Below are 20876 nucleotides of genomic sequence, written 5' to 3'. Positions count from 1 at the left end.
AGGATTTCCAAATGACATTGAGAACTGCTTTTTAAGCAGTTCTGTTTCCTGGCATCCTTTAAAACTTGTCAATGATTAACTGCATTCACTGTCTTCCAGGTGGGTCTGTTATTTGTTGTTGTTTACGTGTACTTTGCTGGCCCCTGCACTTCCTTGCCTTCTTTGTCTCCCAGGCTCAGCAGGCTAGAACTGAGCCGGCTCTGGTAGCTCTGCCCCGGGCCGGTACCAGCTTCAACTCTAGGTAGAGGATAAAGATAGCATCACCCCTTTCGGTTTTCGTGTTGGCCAGGAACAGCTGCTACGCTTTGTATAGCTCTGAACCTAACATTTCATTGCAGAATTGCTGAAATTTTTAGTTTTCTGCAAGCCAGGGCTTAACCACGGGGTCTTTCACATTCAGACTTCAGAGTCTAGAATTTTCCTTTGAGAAACAGTTGCTTGCCTAGGAGTGTGGCGATGTAAGGGAACAGAGATTGGGGGGGGGGGGGAACTGTTTTGCATACATTGCTTTACAGATGCCGTTCCTTCTTTTCCTCTCCCTCACTTCAGATGGTTTAATTTGCTTAGGTGCTCTAACAGAGGTGTAGATAATTGAAGTAAATCTTGAGTCAGATCTAAACAAAAGAAGAAAGAACTGACCTAAAAAGAGCAACTGAACTCATGCTAATTGAATCACAGGGCCCTGTGCGCAGATTCGCCCAGACCAGCTTACCCTGAGGGGAAGGATGGGGGGGACCCTGTGCTGGCGGAGGGCTGCGTGCCCCTTAAGAACCAACTCCTGCGAGTCCCCCGTGCAGATTTCCCGGCTGCATTCCGTACTGAGGCGCATCTGGGTTAGAAGTTCAGCTGTGGGGGGGGGGGGGGGGGGGGGAAGGAGGACTACCATGAAAGCCATTTGGGGTTGGGCGTTTAGAAACGTTCAGAAAACGTTTCTGCCCCCTCAGAGACCAGGAGCCCTTGGTATTTGTAGATAGAATCCACTTGTTTACTGTTTCGGAGAACAGCTACATGTATGATTTGGGCATCTGTTGGATGAAACCTGACAGGCTTGCCTCAAATCTCTGTAATAAAAGATGCCACCATTTGAAATGACACGGTGTTCCTCCTTCTCCTTTGCCAGCTGTCCAGAGTGGGAAACAGGATGCCATCCTCCCCTGAGCGCCTTCTTATTCCAGAGCACCTCCAGATCATGATCACGTGGTTGTAAATACCTAAGCTGGGAGCCATCCCTCTCCTCTCTTCAGCGCCATTGTCCCTGGCTGTCCCTGGCCACTGGGGCCGCAGGGGAGGCCTTTACTTATCTATCTCTGCCTCTGTGCTCCCTCCCACCAGGTCCCTAGGGCCCTTGGGGCCCTGTGCTCCTTAAACCATCAATTCCCCTTTTCTCTTCCTCCTACTCACAGCATATCACCTCCTGTCTGTTTTCTTGAGATTACTAATCAGTAAAATATTTGAGTGCCTACTGTGTGTTCAAGATTAAGATCATCCAACTTCCTTGAGCACCCTGTCAAATGGTTCTTTTCTGTACTCTCTCATCTTCCCAGACTCAGAAGGTTTATGCACCTTCCTTGCTAATGCTTTCACACTTATTTGGACACTACACTCTGCCCCTTCCTACCAGTCCTTTTTTTTTTTTTTTTTTTTTCTATGTAGTTTTTTTTTTTTTTTTTTCCAACGTTTTATTTATTTTTGGGACAGAGAGAGAGACAGAGCATGAACGGGGGAGGGGCAGAGAGAGAGGGAGACACAGAATCGGAAGAAGGCTCCAGGCTCTGAGCCATCAGCCCAGAGCCTGACGCGGGGCTCGAACTCACGGACCGCGAGATCGTGACCTGGCTGAAGTCGGACGCTTAACCGACTGCGCCACCCAGGCGCCCCCTACCAGTCCTTTTTCCTATCTCTGTGGCTTAACCAGGGTGTTCCCGTCCCATCCTGGACCCTCTTTACTCTGACTCCCAGCTCAGTGAGTTCTGGCCTCGCCTCTCTCTGGCCAGCGAATCGCATGTGTGCTGAGAAGCTCTGACCCATAGACTAATCCCATAGTACCCAGACTTCCCCTTCTGATTCCTGTCATTTCTTCACTTTCCAGGTGTCTATAAAAGAGCTTAGCTCTACTGCCTGCTTGGAAACCTTCTTCCCAGTCCCCATTCTAGGGCGGTAGGAAATCTAGCCTGTGGCAGGAGCCCCTTACTCTCTAGCTCCCTCCATTCCATTGTACATCCAGCCTGCCTCTCTCTTTGTTCCCGTTTCCAGTCAGACCTCCCTCCCCTGCAGTCCCATTCCATGTTTGAACAAGTTCTCTGAAAACTGACATCATCTCTGCCTACACCGAGCCCGCGGCCCCACCGCCCCAGCTTCCCGCAGCTCGCCCCCCTCGCACCCTCTGTCAGCAGGACCTGCTTCCTGGGCTTTTCAGGGTCCCTTCTGTGTATGGGCTCCTTTCAGTCTCTCTTCCACCCCTCCTCCCCCTCCACTTACACCTGCCAGTGTTCTCTCCCTGGACTTCACATTAGTATCGCAAGGACAACACTTTATTCTCTTAACTTCTCATCATCTTTTTTTCTTCTTCTTTCACCCAGGTGGCGAGCTTCTAGAACACCCCCCCACACACACACACGCACCCCAAGTCTAGTGGCAGAGCCCTAGTTACCAGCTGAGGTGACCGACAAATGCATTTTTTATCATCACGAAGTATTTGAGGGCCGCAGGTGGAGTATTGTTTCCTCCAAATCATTGGAAGGGTGACTGCAGCTCCCATTTGTTAATTTTTTCAGACAAGTTTTTTTGTTTTGTTTTGTTTTTGTTTGTTTGTGTTGCTTTGTTTTAACCTCTAACCAACTTAAAGGCCAGAAAAAAAATTGGTTTTCACCTTCAAAGGCTACATGAGGAAACAAGGAGCAAGCCAGTCCCCCTGCCCTATACCTTTAATCAGTCGCTTTTCCCACTCCCTGGCTGTGACTCTTGAATTTTATAGTTGATATAATCCTCCTGTTTATAGCCAATTTATTTTATTTATGCATTGCAATTTAAGGAAGGACTATTTGGTGCATAGAGGGCCTCGGTTTTAATTCTTGGCTTCTATTTAAAAGGCTCACTCATGCCATTACCTTTTGTTAATTGCAAAACAAACATCCTCCCAAGACCACCCTCTATTCGGGGACCGCTTTGAGAGTCCCAGGAATTGCTAGTGTTTGGGCCACATTTACACCTCTACGTGGATCTTACAGAAGACCTCCTCGGTGCCTTTGATGGCCTAGAGGTGGTGGTAATATGCACTCAAAAATCTGTTTTAACCTAATGGTCAGCATCAGGAAACTAACTTGGTTTTAGCAGCTATTCCTGGAATTACTGGGGGAACAAAACCAAACCATGTAAATGCAGTGACATAAATGGAGATCATGATCTCTCCCCCATCCCCCTTTGTGTAGCATGAATTCTGTTCTAACATTGGAACTGTTTACAGTAGGCATTGGAAAATCATTTTGGGGGATTGATTTCACTAACTTTTATTAAGTCACTGCCATGTGTTGGATCCTGTCGGAAGTGAATTACGTGATTGATCTCATCTTCACAAGAAAAAGGAACATTTGAAAACCTGATCAAATTTATGGACTATTACCCAAGAAATTTTACATACAGTTTCAACGGTATGAATCTTGTACTTGCCTGTAGAATGGGGCTTATCAACCTGAGCATATCACTCCTTGATCAGCGCATCCTTACTTAGAGTGCGCTAAAACAGATGCTCACTGTGTGCCAGGTACTGGGCTATAACTAAAGATCTCTAAATTGAGGGAGGGAGGCAGGAGAATGGTTTCATATCTTAAGAAGGAATGCAGTCCAATTATTTTCTTTTTCGTATATTAAAAAATTTTTTTCATATATAAATTTTTTAAATATTTATTCATTTTTGAAAGAGAGAGAGAGGGAGAGCAAGCAGGGGAGGGGCAGAGAGAAGGAGACACAGAAACCGAAGCAGGCTCCAGGCTCTGAGTTGTCAGCACAGAGTCTGATGCACGGGGCTTGAACTCCCAACCTGTGAGGTCATGACCTGAGCTGAAGTCAGATGCTTAACCAGCTGAGCCACCCAGGTGCCCCTGAAAAAAAAAAAATTAATTCTAAAAATCAAGTTTGCAGTGATATTATGCTTTCATTTTTTAAAAAAATCAGCATATTCCCGTGACATATATCTCATTTCACATTGCATCTTCCAGACTTTGCCCATTAATACATTATCAAAACGTAGAATGCTTAAGTATACTATCTTGCTTTTTAAACTTGATCTGATTTTGTAACCATTTTCCCATGTTTCCACACATTGACCTTCATGTTTGAGGTGGAACCAAGTCTGAGCAGGTTTGGGGTAGATGGGGCAGGGTGGTGATGACTCACCTAGAAGAAGTCAGTCTGGCTTAGGAGATGTCCCTCTGTTGTTGGTTTCATGGGTGATTTCCCTTTATACATTGACATTGATAAATACGGGGAATAATAAAGGCTCATAGCAAAGTTTATTACTTCTGGGATCAGCTCACTCTCCTCTCATGCCTGCAGGTAAAACCATACCAGATCATCTTTATTCCTGCTTTTAGGGCTTAAAAACTTCAGGAAGCAAACAATCTAGTAACCCAAGATTACTGGAGGGAAAAGAAAAAAAAAAAAAAAAAAACTACCATAAACCTATGCTGTCCGGTACAACAGCTGGTAGCCACATGTGGCTATTTAAATTTAAATTAAACTTAAATAAAAATTTAAAATGTAGTTCCTTAGTTACATTAGTCTCCATTCAAGTGGTCAGTGGCCACGTGTGGTTAGCAGTTGCCATATTGGGTAGCACAGATAGAGGTCATTTTCATCGTTGGAGAACTTTCAACTGGACATCACTGCTCCAGACCCTATCAATTCAATAAAATGCTTTCTCCAGTATCTAACATGCTAGTTTTATATGATAGGCTCTTTGAAAGACAGAGGAGGATGGCTTTTGTTTTTCTCTTGTTTTACATGTGGTACAGTTTTGTGTAGACTTGTAATCTGTGAGTTAAGGCTCTCCAAGCACTTCCCCCAACATCAGCAGCTTATGTCAGTGTTCGTTAGCAGGGTCAATTTGACAATGAATACTTCTATTTACATGGCTACACATGTTATGTATTCCGTTCAAACACGAATGTTTCATCTTCCCGTGCCTGGCAGCCCCCTGCCCTCCTTTCCCACCTCCTCCAGAACCTTCTTTTTTCCCCATCTGCTCCCTTTCTGGCCACGGACGTTTTAGATTTTCTTTCGAGCGGAACTTTTCTCTTCATCCTGCTTACTAGCCAGTCCCTTCCTGCTGCATTCTCTTTATTCTCTCCCAAACTGGGAATTTTTTCTGCAGCTCTGTTGCCAGCGCAGGAAGCCCAACCTCTCCCTCACCCACAGCCTTACAACAATGTCAGTCCCTTGGTGACGTCTTCCTGGATCCCTGTGCTCCTCTCCTCTGTCTCTTAGACTGTATTGCAGTGGACTCCTAACTGGGTTATGTGCCTCTCATCGTCCCTTTCCTAAAATGCTGCCAAGAAGTTTTAAAAATATCGATCTGATTATTTCATCTCAGGATTTTTTTTTTTTTTAAAGGAAGCGGGATAGACCATTAGTGGGTTTCCATAGTCATGGAATGAAGTTCATCCCCCTCCGATGGAACCTTGACGCCAGCATAGTCTTGCCACTGCATCTTTGCCCTCTGCCCTACTCCACTCTCCCTCTTCCAGCAACGCACTGGTATAGTCTGATGGCTCCCAAGGGTTTTATTTTCAGGGGCTAGAAAGCCAAGGCAAAACTTTTGCAGGTAGACACAGGGGATTGTCTTTTCTGTCTCTCTCTCTCTCTCTCTTGCCAAGTAAGGGTGTAATAACCAGTCTCAACCATCTACTGTCTTTATCATCTCATTTTAAAATTGAGGCACCTGACCCTAAGAAAAGAATGAATTCAGTACTGTGAGTATCTTAGTAAGTCGTGTGGTTTTCTTTATTTGCTCCAGCATGGGTGAAAATGTAGGCGTGTATGGGCCAGTGTTTTCGTGACACCGTGTACCATCCAGACATACCTCTTGAGTCTCCACGCATTTCCTTCTAACTGCTATGCCCGGTCTTCTGAAAGCCAGATCTTTCCTTTAAGCTCAGGTTTGCTTCTGCCCTACTGCCCTCATGCTTGATGACCTACCTCTCGGGAGGCTTGCAGCCCTAAAGTGTTTGGCTCACGATTCATTTTCCCTTGGATTAGAACTTATCTCCATGTGTCTTGTCTATCTCTGCAGCCCGAATGTGAGCCTTTGAGGCCTGGGGCTCTGTCTTAGAGTTCCTGGCGGTTCTCAAATCTAGAACATTAGCAGACTAATGTCTGAGAATGACCACCATCTTCTTTCAGGTTTTCATATTGATACGAAATCTTGCCCTACATCTAGGGCACAAAAACAGTATACAACATCTTCAACAAGTTAACTCCTTGCAGAGAGAATGCACCTTTTCTGTGTACTGTCCTTAACTTTGACTTGAGTACACTGAAAGCTGTAAGAATGGGGACTGGAAGTCAAACCCCAGGAAAAGGAGGAGACCTTTTTTTTTTTTTTAATGTTTCTTTATTTTTGAGAGAAAGAGCATGCACGCAAGTGGGGGAGGGGCAGAGAGAGAGACGGAGACACAGAATCTGAAGCAGGCTCCAGGCTCTGAACTGTCAGCACAGAGCCCGATACACGGCTCGAACCCACGAATCACGAGATCATGACCTGAGCTGAAGTCGGATGCTTAACCGACTAAGCCACCCAGGTGCCCTGAGACCCATTTTTTAAAAATGAAACCTGTCTGGTAGCTGAAGCCATCGAAATGACAAGTACAGAGACACTGTGATCGTTCTGAGCCTGGCAACTTTGAATGGATTAGTGTGTCCCTTTGTTTTCTCTTTCTCCAAACTGAAAAAAAAAAAAAAAAACATTTGCCTAATGTGAATAATAGCATTTGACTATAAATTTGGGTTGTACAGGACACATGACTCACACCAGGAGCATGGTACTTTAAAGATCTTCATGTAAGATAGAACTGGAATTACTTTGCATATCTGTCTTCCAGACTGGATTCCCCTTAGAAGAATCTCGGCTGGTAGGGTTAAAAAAAAAAAAAAAGTTATCACAATTAGTAGTGTCTTGTGGGTGAAGCCTTAAAAGGATTATTCTTGCCTTGGCCAATGCATAACATTAGGGGTTAATTCCAAGTAATCAAAAGACAGTGGGGTTTTTTCCCTACATCTCTGTCTTTCCTGCAAACAGCAGTTTTACTATAGTCAGGTAGCAAACTGTTGTATAATCTGTTAGTCCTTTTCTCTCCCTGCCATCCACCCCCACCCCCACCCCCACCCCCACTCCCCAGCCCTTAGGAAAACTCTGTTTCCAGATTGGGAACATGCCAGGATGTCACTGGCCTCTAATAGAGTTTATGGAAAAGTGTCAGTTACAATTCCAAATCTGTTAAGTAACCGGGGCCACTCTCTTGAGGTATATTTTGACTTCTGCGTTCTAGTTGTGGGGCCAGCAGAGTATGAAATCAGGTTTGTGTGAACATGTGTGTGCCTGGGTGTAGTGGACTACGTTTTCTTTCCAGAATCATAATGAAGCATCTTAAAGGGCTCTGAGAACGTTTCCTCGGGCATATTCAGTGAGCACGGTAGATGCCGTTGTTTCGCAAGTTTTTGCTTTTCTTTGTCTGTACCGGTTGTTCTGACTTCATGGCTGGGAGGAAATTGAGGACGTTGAAGAGTGCCTGCTGTTTGGCTTGTGGTGCCGAACCGGTTAGCTAGCTCCTGTTCTCAGATGGGCCAACAGCAGGGCCAAGCCCCACAGCGGTGGGAGAGGGGACACGCAGAATGCAACCTCCTGGATTTTGCATGGGGACAGCGTGGCTGATCTGGTCTGCACACTCTTGTGTATTGTCTGGGCCTTGTAAAGGGAGATCCTAAAAATACCAGCCCCATCTTAGAGTGATGGCATAGAAATTTGTGTTGCGAATTTAATGTACAGCCTGGCTTCTGTCGCTCATTTGCCACCGTAACTCTCCACGGCCTTGCTTACTGTCATCGCACCACCGTGTTCCCTGCTCCTCCCCCAGGCCTCTTACCTCGGAGATTCTGAGGGGCTAAGGGGTACTTAGGCAAGGAAGTTTTTCTTTGTCTTTTCTTTTCTTTTCTTTTCTTTTCTTTTCTTTTCTTTTCTTTTCTTTTTTTTTTTTTTTAGTTGACTTTGTAAAGATTTTCTCTATACTCCAGGAACTCTGGTGGGCTGTTTTGAACATCTGATCTTATCATCCTCTGAACCCATTAACCTCACATATGCTGGTGTGAGGCCAAGAGAATGAACTCCTAGTCTTGAATGGCAGGGAGGCAGTGTCCTCTGTACTCTGGTGGGTGAACTCCTTCTGGTTCCCGTAAGTGGCACACGGCCCCACAACTGCCTTGATCTGCTATGAAATGGGACTTTGCTGCCATTGCCAATCCTGGATGTTCACAGGGATGTTCATAGTGTTCAGCAGCAGGTGAAAGTCCTTTTGAGCCCGGACCTAGGCATCCCAGCAGAGTTGAGTCGCACACAGAGTTAAGCCTGGAAGGACATCAGAGGTCATGGCCTGCCTTCTACACACGAAGGATCCAGTGTATTCCAGGCTTATGCAAGGAAGCACATGACATACAGATTGCTCTGGGTTCCAGTGGCTCAAGAATGGTATTAAATGCCACTGCATTATTATGATAATGACAGTGTTAACTCAGAGTTTAACTTGAGCTACCATAAGTAACTTCTGGGGCTTCCGTACTTTGATGAAGTCAGCTCATATTTGCTGCCGACAAAAGGCAACTACATACGTGAGCCTGGAAAGTGAGTCCTCTTTCTTGGAAGCATCAGGCCGCTCCCACACGGAGGGACAGGGAGTCCTGGTACATTGGACTTGGAGGCTTTTAAAGTTGGAGCTGAAATGGATGCTGGGTAGGTGTTGCTCAGGCATTGTTCCAAGGTTCTGGAGGCCAGTAATACTTTAAACAAGTCAAACAGCCCCTCGAAGGGAGCTGCAGGAAATCCAGTCCTTGGCCTCATGTTGTTGCATGGTCAGCGGGAGATAAAAGGACGGACTGTTGGAGGCGAGGCCCCTCCTATCACTGGATGGCAAACTGTTAAGGGAAGATAAAAGGAAAAGAGTAGGGATGTTCTTTTTGAACAACGCGAGGGTGCCTTTATCACAGGCATTCAAGTAAAATGAAGGGGGTGAGCGAGAGAGCGTCAGCTTTATGATTGCAAGTGGGCTGAAGAACTCTGTTTGAGAAGCAGGACGTGGTTTCACAGCATCCTAAAACCATTTTGTGTCAGAATATGAGTGGAGGCCAGTCTTTTTTCAACTGATATCCCCATTTGCCTGGGGACATTTGTATTACATACTGCTTAAGTTAAATGGGCCTGAGCCGGGCCCTCTAAACTTTGTGCTCCAGAAGTTTTCCCTGCAGGGGTGTCTGACCCCTGGAGACCCGGTGGAAGCATCAGGCCGTCCTTGGGCCGAGCAGAAGAGCCCCACACGGCTGTGTGTTCCCTGTGCCGCTGGCGAGGTGCACAGGCCAGCGCCGTTTGCTTTCTCAGTGACGTGTCTCCTCTTAGGCTCACTTCTGGTGCTGGCCCAATGCTCACTCAACTGGTGATCTCCCCTTTGAGATCGTCCTTTCTGTTCTTTGTCACTTAGGAAGGAAGTCTAGGGGCTTGCAAAAGGTTCTTAAGGGTCAGGGTGGGGTTTTACTGTGAACCCACACTGAGGAGCCTGGGCCTGGCCAGTGCCCTGTGGGTGCTCAGTCACACAGAGACGAACCGTGTGCTTTGGGCAACTCTATCCTTGTTTCGGACCCTGCTGGGCTGTTGAGAGCCGGGCCCTTTGTGTTGGTGCCACAGCAGCACAATTAGACACCCTCCGGAGTCCAGGAGTGCAGTTGTCGGGAACTAATCACCCTCCTGGCGGGTCAGGGCAGAAACAGCCAGGAGGGCCCGTATGCCTCAGACTTCCTCCAGGACTGTGCTAATCTCCCTTCCTTCCGAGGTGCCTCTCTGTTGGTTGGCTCCTTAGTGCTGGGGCTGGGGGACCGGCCCCACGTGGCACCTTCCTCCCCAGTGCCTCATCCTGCCCTGGAAATAAGCTTTTGGTTTGTGCTCAGTGGACTTTAAGAAAAACCATGTGCTTGCTAATTTTTTGATTGGTCGACTTGTGATAAACACTTATCAGCCTCTTATATCTCAGAGTATTTGTTTTTCTTCATAATTTCTTAGAGGCAAAACAGAGGGGGAAAGGTCACCCATTAGAGGGCATAGAGGGCAGGCCCACAGAGCTCCTGGTAGTTTGGGCACGGTTGCTTCACCCAGCAGTCATTCTCAGCTGACGGTTTGTAATGTCTGATCACCCACTGTGAAATTTTGACCACAGCTGACCACTTTTCCAATGGGCAAGGGAAGAAGTGATCTCCCTCTGCCTTCTCTGAGCTGTTAGGGTGGGTAGAAGCAGTTCGAACAACACTTTCTGTCTCCCATGAACTAATTTGGGTTTTATAAGGGGTGTTGTCTTGAAATGGCTCTAAATCCTGGGAATTTGAAGCCCCGGTCCCTGATTAATCACCTGCCCTAGGAATCCTTAGCTTGCATCCAGCCCCTCAGCAGGGGAAAAGTGGAGAATCCTGTTCCAGCAGCCCCTTTCCCCAAGCATGTCAGAAAGGCCAGCCCTACGACCTCATGGCCTGTTTAAGAGTTGCAGGATATTGCCTAAAACCCTTCTGCAAACGGCCGCTGAACTTTACTCCAGCCTCTCCTCCTCCGAGCTGTAATGTGACTGAAGGCAGCCAGACCCACTTCAGAGGAGAGTCTGGGAGTGACTGGGTGTCGTCTGCAGGACACTCAGGTTCCACAGCTGGGAGGGAAGAGGTGCTCGAGAAGGAAGAGCCAGCCCATCCCGGCGGGAGCCCGCAGCGCCAGCCTGCTTGATTAAGCAAATGCGAAGTTCCCCGGGATTTGTGTCAGCCGCAGACTGAAGCTGGAGGAGTTTTATTTCCTGCTCTCCGTGTGACGTTGGCAGTGGCTGCTCTACCCCTCGCTGCTAACGGGATTGCGTTTGTGATGAATTATATCTCCTTGTTCAACATGGGGGCTGGAATGGAAATTTTTCAAGATCCTCCAACTGACCCCTGCCCTCCAAGCATTGGTGGTGCAGGAGGTGAGGCCCACGGATGATTCTAGGAGTTGGGGAGACTTGGCCCAGGGGCTAAATGAACTGGAATGTGAGGAGGTAAAGGGCATAACATAGATAGCTGACATTGACGGGCGCTGTACTGCCTGTTAAGTGTCTTAGTAGATACTCCTTTGACTGATCCTGGTTTTGTGAGAGCAGTATTACTAGCTTCATTTTCCAGATGCGGGCTGAGGCTCAGAGACTTAAAGTCTCTCCATTGGTGGCAAGCTGAGCTTCCAGTCCAAGACATCTTGTGCTCTTGATGCTCTGCTACTGTAATGTATTCTCCTCGTTCCTGCTTCTGGATCTTACAGGATTAGGGAGAAGGGACGGCCCTCTTCGAGGTACAGAATCTGAAAGTCAAAAGGAGGATCTGAATAATTTGGTCTCTCACCCTCTGCAAAACTGAGCTGTGGTGACTCCGCCTCTGCTTGAATACTTCCAGGGACAGCAAGCTCATGACTACATTTCTTGGGGCCTCATTCCATCCATGAGCAGCTCTGGTTGTTCAAGGCTCTGGTAAAAGGATTGTGGGGTCCCAGACCTGCTTCCTGGTGCCTCCCACCCAGATGTTGTTCCTGCCGTGGTGAACACATGAGAGGAGTGTGCCCCCTTTTCCAGAATATCTCCGGTTCCTTCAGCCATTTCTTGGTTTCCCCCTGACTTGGTTTCCCAGTCCTATAGCTTGCTAATTGCCCTTCTCTGAATGGTTTTTCCATGATCATCTTTGGTGCAGAGGAAGGTACCAGAGAATTTTGGAGTCTGACAACCCCAGGCTAGAATCCTGGCCCTGCCCCTCTAGGAGCTGCTTAATAGCCTGCCAGATAACCTCATCATTGCCTTGTAAGGTTTGGGGAAGGATTAAATATACGTGAAGTACCTCACACACTTTCCAGCCCAGAGTTTATGTCACAAATAGTTAATGCCCCCTAGTTATTGGGGAAGGAGGTACTCTGAAAGACGTGTAATTGGATCTACACCAGACTTCTGATTTAAATCCTGTTTGCTCTTATGGCAGTATTCTTCTTTCTTTAAATTACTCAGCCAAGGTGTGATGTGGAGGCCTCTCCCCACCCTTTCCTGATAAGCCAGCAGAGCAGATCTTAGGGTGGGGAGGGTGGGGGCTTCTAAATTCAGTTTCCTGCAGGGTTGGGGGAGACATCTTCTGCCTTAGCCCAGAAAAGCCTGCCCTGCCCTGGGGGTAGGTGCCGGTACCCAGTGGGTCATCTGACCCTCTGCCCGTCTGGAGTGCTCCCTCAGTTAGGGCCTCCTGGCAGCCCGCCTCTTCTCTTCACCTGCTTCCTCGGGCAGAGTAGGGAGTCCTACACGGTTCTGCTAAGTTGGGCAAGATGGTGATGAAATACCAGATCCTGGTGGCCAGTTTAGGAGAAAAGACTAGCTCACCTGGAGAGAGAGACAGGGCCACGCTCGGTGGGCCACCGAGCCACCCTCCTCCCCCCCCAAAAGGCCAGGGATCTGGGTAACAAATGGCTGCCATGTGGCAGCTGTGACGGCTTCGCGAGTCTGGCAGTAGTTAGATCCTGTCAGTAAGACGTGCTCCCGGGAGAAGAGCTGCAAGGAGTGGAGTCAGCTTCTTCACAGGCTAATTTACTGACAGAAAAGCTTATAAGCCGGACTTTGCCCCAGTTCCCCCCTCTGAACAAGCCAGCTGCATTGTGGAGAGAGAGGTACAGGAAGAAGAGTGGGGTACCACGGATGGTTTTATCTAGCACATACCAGAAAACCTCCCCATCTTCCCAGCAGTTTGTATTTAAATAGTAAATTTGATCTGACTCACGTAGTTAAGTTTGGTAAGCAAGAACCCTGTCTTCCAAGTCAACACTTGCCTCCCTGCTGAAATTGTATGTAATGTAACAATCAAAATGTCCAAGTGATTTTTAGTTTTAAAAGAGAAACTGCTTCCAGCATGGAACCCATCACTCTCCCCGAAGCCGAAGCCGCTCCTTCCCCACACGCTTTACTGAATATTTAAAATGTTCCTGTACCTGAGGACAGTATTCCTTGTGAAAAGTCAGCAGCTTCTGGCATTGCCAGTATCCACGGGGGCACCTGAAACCTGATCAGTAACGGGCAGCCGCTCTAGGCTGCAGGAATGATCTCTTGGATTTTTCCTTCCCCTTCCGAGGGGAAGAGACATTAAGAGACAAACTGCAGGAGACCATGAGCTAGTTCTGAGGCTGTTATGGTTCTTTAGGATTGCCTTCCCTCAGAGTTCTCCTCCCCGACTGTTCCTTCTCTCCTGCCCCTTGTGGCCCTTGCTGCCACGAGCAGCAGAGAAATTGTGGGGGGAGGGTGCCGTGAGGGGGTCCGGGACCACCAGAAATCCCGGCTGCAGGTTCGACTGTGGAGAACATCCTCCAGTACCCTTTCTGTGAGTGACAGCTTGGCCAGTGCTTTCTGGAGAGATGACTTCGAGGGCCCAGAGCTTCACAGAGGCCAGGCTGAGTGGTTTTGCTTCCCGCACACTGTAGGCCAGCCCTGCCCTGTCTGAAGTTCACATCTGACGTGTCCCTGTTCCTGAGCAGCTAAAATAGGCCCTGCATATTTAATCCCTCCCACACGTATACTTTACTTCCTTCCTTTTTCTTTCGTTCGTTCGTTCATTCATTATTTCGTTCATTCGTTCGTTCATTCATTCATTCATTCATTCATTCATTCATTCATTCATAGTGAATACAGCTGAAGTTAAAACTGAGATCTGTCTCCAGTGCTTTGATTTTTTGCTCTGGGGCTATGCTAAAACAGTGGCTTCTCCCAAATCTTCACAGAAAGTAAGTTTCCCAGGGAGATCCTTCGTTTTATGTCCCCCCTCTTCCAGAATTCTTCGTAAAGTTGAATGCTAGTTTTCAAGGCTGCATCCGAACCCCCCGAGAGCTAACATACAGGTTACAGGATCCATCCCTGGAGGTATTTCTGACATAGTCGTTCTGGCGTGGGGCCCAAGCACCTGTGTTTCTTTCTTCCTTTTGGTCTTATTTGCAGTATCCTTGACACACAGCACTGGTTAAGTTTAAGGTGCACAGTGTAATGACCTGATTTTGCATATATTGAGAATCTGCATTTCTAGCAAAGGTCCGGGATGCCGTTGCATGAGGACTACACTTTGGGGTGGCCGGTGCTGGAGGTTTAGTGGTAGTTAACCTCTCACTGACTGGATGAGGCCGAGATTTCCTTCACGTGGTATTCACTTCATTTTTGATTTGTGCAGTTCTGTCTGCTCCCTCTCCCAACCGTCTGTGTTCCTCTTCTCTGGCCCCCTCCCTGCCCTGCTACTTCCCCACCACCGACACCTTGTTAGAACCCCAGCACCTGAAAGTGTAGACTTCCCTGTCAGAATTCCTCTCGCTCCAGGCCTACATTCCATTTGCATGGAAGCAGGAGTGACCCAGAGGATACAGATTGCCTCTGAGCTCACATCGCTGGATCAGTTGGATCCAGCCACTTGGACAGACTGGGCTATTTGGGATTTCAGGCATAGGCTGGTGGCTTCCTTCCAGTTTCCTTCTCCTTCTAGAACACAAGGGTGTAGAATGTGGAGGTCCCCCCACCCCCATCCCTTTGCACAGCAAGGGCAGTGGTGAGTGCTTGCAGACCCTTACCCCATGTGGTGAACTTTTCAATCAGAGGTGGAAGTCCAGTCGTGCATCCTCAGAGAGTGGAAGGCAGAGGTGAAGGTGTAAGGTGAGAGCTCCTTGCCCTCCCTAGAAACAGGCAAAAGTGGGAGGCCAGGTGCTGAGCCATCTGGAAGGGCAGAAATGCCCCAGAATATGATTGGGACAAGTCAGAGAATGTGTATCTATTCTCTCAAGCCCTGTGCCAGGAATTGCAAATTTTGTCTAAAAGAAGCTTAGTGGAGTTTAGAAACTAGATTTGCCTTGCTCTACCAGCATGATCTTAGGGGCAAGTTGCTTAACCCCCTACACCTTAGTGTGCTCATCTGTACAGTGGAACCAGTACTCCTCTGTGTTGCTGGGAGGATTAAATGAGATACTGCACTTAGTGTGTGGCAAGTAGTGTTCAAAACTCATTAGCTGGTGTCATCATCATTAGTAGTATTAGTATTAATATTGCAGAGTTTTATAATAAAAACCCTCGGGGGTTCCCCCAGAGGGAATGAGGGAAGCTTCGTGTGGAAGGTGGCCCCTGCAGGATTGGATTCGGGGAGACATACGTTCTGGAGGAAGAAACTGAATGGAGAGGTAATCATGGAAACTGGGCAAGAAGGCTAGAAGGTAAACTAAGGCCAGAGCCTGGAGAGCTTTGAGTGGCAGGTCAGAAAGTCTGACCACTTCCTACATATATGGTCCTGGGACCTGGGGTACTGCCCTGCCCCCTCCTCCTGACTTTCCTCTCCTAAACTTGGGCTTTGCCAAGTGGTGCATTCTCCACCGCCCACCCCGTCTCCTCCCGCAGTGGGGTGAAGATCCAGAACTGGCAGGTGCAGCCCACGGTGCCCAGTTGTGCCCAGTCTGCTGGAGTGCTCTGTGCCACACTCCAAGGCTTCGTTTGACCAAAGCCCATGCCAGCGAGGGGGCAGGGTGGCCTGCCTGGGTTGCCGCCCTCTCCAAGGCACAGACTGAGCCCTACGCCAAGAAACACATCAACTTCCTGGAACTCAGAGCCGTCATCACAGCTGTGAGCTTTCAGAGCACACGCGAGGCTGTCCTGGTTAGAGGAGACCGTCTTGTCCCTAGGCTTGCAGGCCAAGGAGAACGGGCATTGCCATGGTGCGACATCCAGCCTGGTCTGGTTTTGTCTCCAGCCTAGCTCAGATGGAGGAAAGAATGTTTCCTTCCTGATGGAGCCCATCCTAAGAGAGACGTCCTCACTGCTTCTAGAGCTCCCTTAGAAGCCAGAGCATTTTAGTATCTGAACTCCTTTTCACTCAGACTCTTTGAGACTGCCCTGGGTTGGCCCCACCCGGCCAGCTAGACCGTCCACTAGGCTGTTCCAGTCCACAGATCAACCATCTCAAGTATCGTGGTCCTCTGTAGGCTCAGCGCTGTCCGTGGGCCTCTACTGTCATCCTAGGCATCTAACTTACCCCATCTGTCCTGCGGGCCTTAGGACAGATTTTAGATTTCACTGAAGAATCTTCTGGGTTTTCAGAAGCTGAGAAGCTTTGTTTCTAGACCATCTTCCCTTTTATCTTTCATCTCCCGCTTGCTATCTCTGTTGGACCTGGAGACAGACTCCTTAATCTTTTCTTTCTGGCTTTACATAGCATTGTCCCTTATCTGCTCAGGGGCTGGGGCCTGGGGGCTGGCCTTCCCTGCCCCCTCATCCTCACAGATGGACCTCTGCCCACTCCAAGACATCTTGCTTCCATTGGATCTAGGCAGAGCCCGTGTGGGAATGCAAATCCAGAAATTCAGCATCCTCCCTTGGGAGGCCCCGAGACCACCCCTCTAAATTCCCAGCCTGTGCTGCAGTCACTTACCCCTGCGGGAATCACCTTCTAGAACAGAACCTCTCCTCACTAGGTCTTTTTTTCCCTTTTTCCTTCTTCTTTTTTTTTTTTTTCCCCCGCTTTCCCTGAGGCGATGGTGATAGAGGTAAGGGGTATCTTGAATGTTCTTCCAAGAACTGTCCCGTACTTTTCCACTCGCTGAGTTCTGTGAATCCCTCAGGCCTGGTGGAACCCCAGACAAACAGGGTAGTGACTGTTGTTACTCAGCTAGAATTGCAAGACATTCTAAATATTCAAATCCTTTACATCCAAGAGCAGAGGATGAAAGTTTCAGGGTCAAGTGTGTTGGCGGTGGCCCTCTCCCACCTTGGTTCCTGGTGTGTATTGAGATTACTCAGTGGACTTTTTTAACAGTATCTTTTTTAAATGAGGGAGGGGGGGAGTTCAAATTTTAATGAGAGTCTTAGTTATTATATTCTGAAAGTTTAAATTGCAGAGACTCATCTCTCTGATGTGTGTTTTTAACAATTCTATATGGAACTGTAATTCACTTTACTTATTTGGAGATCGTGGTAGTTTCAAAAACAAAACAAAACAAAAAAACAAAAAACCATGGAGGTATTCCTCTTCAGACTTTCTTCCTAATAAAAGTTGCCACGAATGAAGAAATGAATAATAACAGGGAAATTTGGCTTGGTTTTTTTTTTTTTTTTTTTTTTTTGGCGTGTATTTTTTTTTTCTTCCACAGTGTTTCATTTCACCCCTAGGCATCTTTAAGTTTGGGTGGGGAGATCTGAAAGGATGTTTTGTTTGTGCATTTCTAAAACCTCATGGGCATTTTAATAAACTTGACTTGATTCAGAGTTTAAAGGAAGGTGGGTTAGATGTCAACTAAAACCAGGATTCTTCTCCTGCTTATCCTCAGATGAGTGTCTGGGGCCCCTGAACTCTTGATGCGGAAGGGAAATGTCGAATGTAGAGTACGTGCACTTTCCTGTGGGAAGGTCCATAACTTTTATCACACCCTTCAGGAGGTTCTCATCCCCCAAAACCACTGAGAATTATTGGGGTAGTAAGAAGGATTCCTCGAGACTTACAGGGCCTCTGTCCCATTCAGGGGCTGTCCCTACAGTTACTCCTTATTTCTTGATACTTTCTTCAGAATCCAAAGAACTTTTCAAAAGAGAAGGGGGCAAAGAGAAAAGATGCAGAATCGAAGCAGTGAGGTGGAGGGAGAGTGTTTGTGGCCTCAGGAGCTTCTTGTCATGGGTCGGTGGCCCTTTCTCGCCCCAGCTGACCAGTCCTGCAGGGGGCTTGCCCGCCCTCGGTGCTCAGGAACTACAAAGTGAGGAACATTCAAGGTGATAACTAGGCGTGTGACAGGATTGAGCACCTTTCTCCAGACACTCCGAAAAGGGATACGAATGAAAAGGTGGGCCACGCCAGGGTTTCTCGGCAGGGCTTGATTTATGTCTTTCTCGATCTTCTCCCAGTTTTGCACTCCTCCGTTTAGCTGCGGGAAGCCGTTTCCAGAAACTGAGAGAATGTGGCTGAAGGCTGCAGCTCTGGAAATCCTGCATTCCTTTGCTCGCTGACTTTGTAGAGGGCCAACTAGCTCCCAGGGAAGGGACTTGAGGCCCCTGCACCCCAGAGCAGACTTGCTCAGACTCCCCGAGGAGCCTGTGTCATTTGAAAAGCTTTCTGTATACCCCCTACCGAAAGGAGAAGATACGTGTTTGGTCCTATCTGAACCATCATGGACACTTCCCCCATCACTCAGGAGAAGATGCACTAATCTGTCCTTTACATTAAGAGACTGTTTGGTTCCATGGTGTTTACTCTCTTCAGCTGTCTTCTTTCCACTCTGCTGCTGATAGCACTTAGTGCTGTCTTGTTCTCTTCTGCCCTTGAAGCTGGCAGCATCAGCATCTGCTCTTAATATGCCACTAAGATGCCCAGAGCTCTGCCTGGGCCAGTGGTCCCAGCTGCCCTCAGGTGATATGGCTCCTGACCTGCTGGGGCGTGCTAGGGCGTTCTTGTCTGTCCAAGGCACTCTCGACTCCGGTGGATGCTAGCGGGTAGCTCTGGGCAGAATCAGCCTCGGAGCCGGAAGGAAGCTTGCTTCTGCATGCAGGCGGGGATGGGAAATGTTCTGTTGCCCTTAACTTGTGCCCTCCCGGATCCCCGGGAAAAGGGATCCGGACACAGGATCGTTTCTGCCTGGTCTTGACTCCCTCTTCATGCCACCTTTTCTCATTTTTGCAGGCTGCTCCGACTCTGTACTCCAGAAGTGGTGGCTTTGAGGTGTGACCCTGCCCACGCCTGGGCCAGCGTCTGCTCCTCGGTAAGGAGGGCCAGCTTGATAAGACGAAGAAAACAGGTCAGTTACACTTTATGGACTCCACTTGAGGCCCAGTAATTTCCAGTGTTGTCTTCCTTTCCCTCCCCCTCCCTCCCCACATTCCCTATGGGTTGCCCTTTTTCTTCCCAAGGTCCTCCTGAGGCTTTGACGCAAAACCACAATGAAATTGTAACTCTGAGTTGCGAGCTCTTCTGATCCAGTGGGCCTGAAGTGTGGGATGAGAAATCTCAGAGGGTACCGGGTATTGGTCTCACAGGAAGGAGTGCTTCAGACAGCAGAGCCCTGCTTCTCCCTCCCCGCCGCCCCCTATCGCCCAAATTCAGGCAGTTTGTGTTAAAAACTGGAATGCCAGGCCGGTCCACTTGGCCATGTCCATGAAGATGATGACTTCTTTTCTTATCTGTGATTTGGGAACTCCATCTGGGTTCCCAGCTCTCTCTGGTTCCAGTTGGAAGACATTGCCTTAGAATGGGGTTAGCGATTTTTATTTTGTTTATTGTTATGATTTTATTGGTGGTGGTTATTTGCAGTGGTAGGGCTGATGTGGAGGGTGGCGTCAGGGAGCAAAGGAAAGAATGAAAATATTGAGACTATTAATATCTGTAAAGAAAAAAATGTGCTTTGTAAATGGACTTCAAGCTGTTCAACTTCTCTTTCATCGCTGAGATCAAATCTCAGAAGGTTTAGGTTTGTTAGTTTGGGTTATTACCCCGGTATAGCCCAACGTCAGGTATAGGTAGGTAGAACTCACTAATAATCCTGGCCGACTGGCCTCTGGGTAAATTAGCGCATAGATGTGCCTTAATGCTAAGGTGGATTTTTTTTCCCCCATAACCTGGAACAATGAGCTACCTTATTTTATACCAGGACCTTTCCCTTCTTCCCTGCTGCATCCTCTCAAAGGGAGAACTCAAGCATAAGACGCAGGAGCACACTGGAGTAAAAACCTGTGCTGGGTGTGTAAGGCTGGTTTGTGTTGCTTCTGGAACAGCAATTGAGGGATGAGTCCAATGACGGTGCTCTTCTTTTCAAACAGTGTAGCTGGGGGACTCATTTTACTAATTGCACTTTCCAGATTGAGACGAGAAGAGTCTCTATTAAAAAAATAACATTGCTGGGGCACCTGGGTGGCTCAGTCGGTTAAGTGTCCGACTCTTTGATTTTTGGCTCAGGTCATGATCTCACAGTTCATGGGTTTGAGTCCCATGTCGGGCTCTGCACTGAGGGTGAGGAGTCCGCTTGGGATTCTTTCTTTTTTTCTCTCTCTCTCTGCCCCTCCCCTGCTCGCACTGTCTCTCCCTCCCTCCCTCCCTCTCTCCCTCTCTCTCCCTCTCTCTCTCTCTCTCTCTCTCTCTCTCAAAATAAATAAATAAACTTTAAAAAATTTATTGAAAAATATGTACATATTGCTACTTACATTTAAACTAGGTAAAGGAAGTAAACACAGGTGATCTTGGTGTCATCAGTGAGTAGTGTCAACGCTTTACACTTTATCCCAGAAAAGGAAATAAATGTAGCAAATGTCTTCCTGCCCAGTCAAAATGGGAAATAACAAGTTTGTGTGGCTTTTTTCTTTTCCAGTTGGAATAAGCCTTTTCAACATTCAGCCCTTATGTTGGTTAGTGTGGTGACAATGGCTAGGTATTGCGTATTTAAGACACTTAGGGAGTTTGTAAGAATGTATATTGGATGTTATAATGACTGTAACAAAAATTATCCCTAGTAATCTGGCTCTGTAACATGAATGTATTTTTGTTACTTCTCATGTTGCCCGTTTCTCTCCTCTCCATTTTCTCAGTGAATCGAATGTAATTTTTACAAC

General features: G+C 47.7%; 1 protein-coding gene across 7 annotated transcripts in view; it reads left to right on the top strand.

The window, feature by feature from the left end:
- The window catches only part of RREB1 (ras responsive element binding protein 1), a 183951-nt gene that overhangs the window by 93277 nt on the left and 69798 nt on the right, over positions 1-20876 (top strand). For all 7 annotated transcript variants that reach the window (XM_045497489.1, XM_045497490.1, XM_045497491.1 and 4 more), the window contains exon 2: positions 18958-19072. The gene's annotated coding sequence lies outside the window, so the exon portion shown is untranslated. The remainder of the gene's footprint in view (positions 1-18957; positions 19073-20876) is intronic.

This window comes from Leopardus geoffroyi, chromosome B2, assembly GCF_018350155.1.
Source record: "Leopardus geoffroyi isolate Oge1 chromosome B2, O.geoffroyi_Oge1_pat1.0, whole genome shotgun sequence".
In the NCBI taxonomy this organism is placed as follows: domain Eukaryota; kingdom Metazoa; phylum Chordata; class Mammalia; order Carnivora; family Felidae; genus Leopardus; species Leopardus geoffroyi.
The sequence above is the reverse complement of the archived record's forward strand: the minus strand, read 5'-3'. Positions and strand labels throughout refer to the sequence as shown.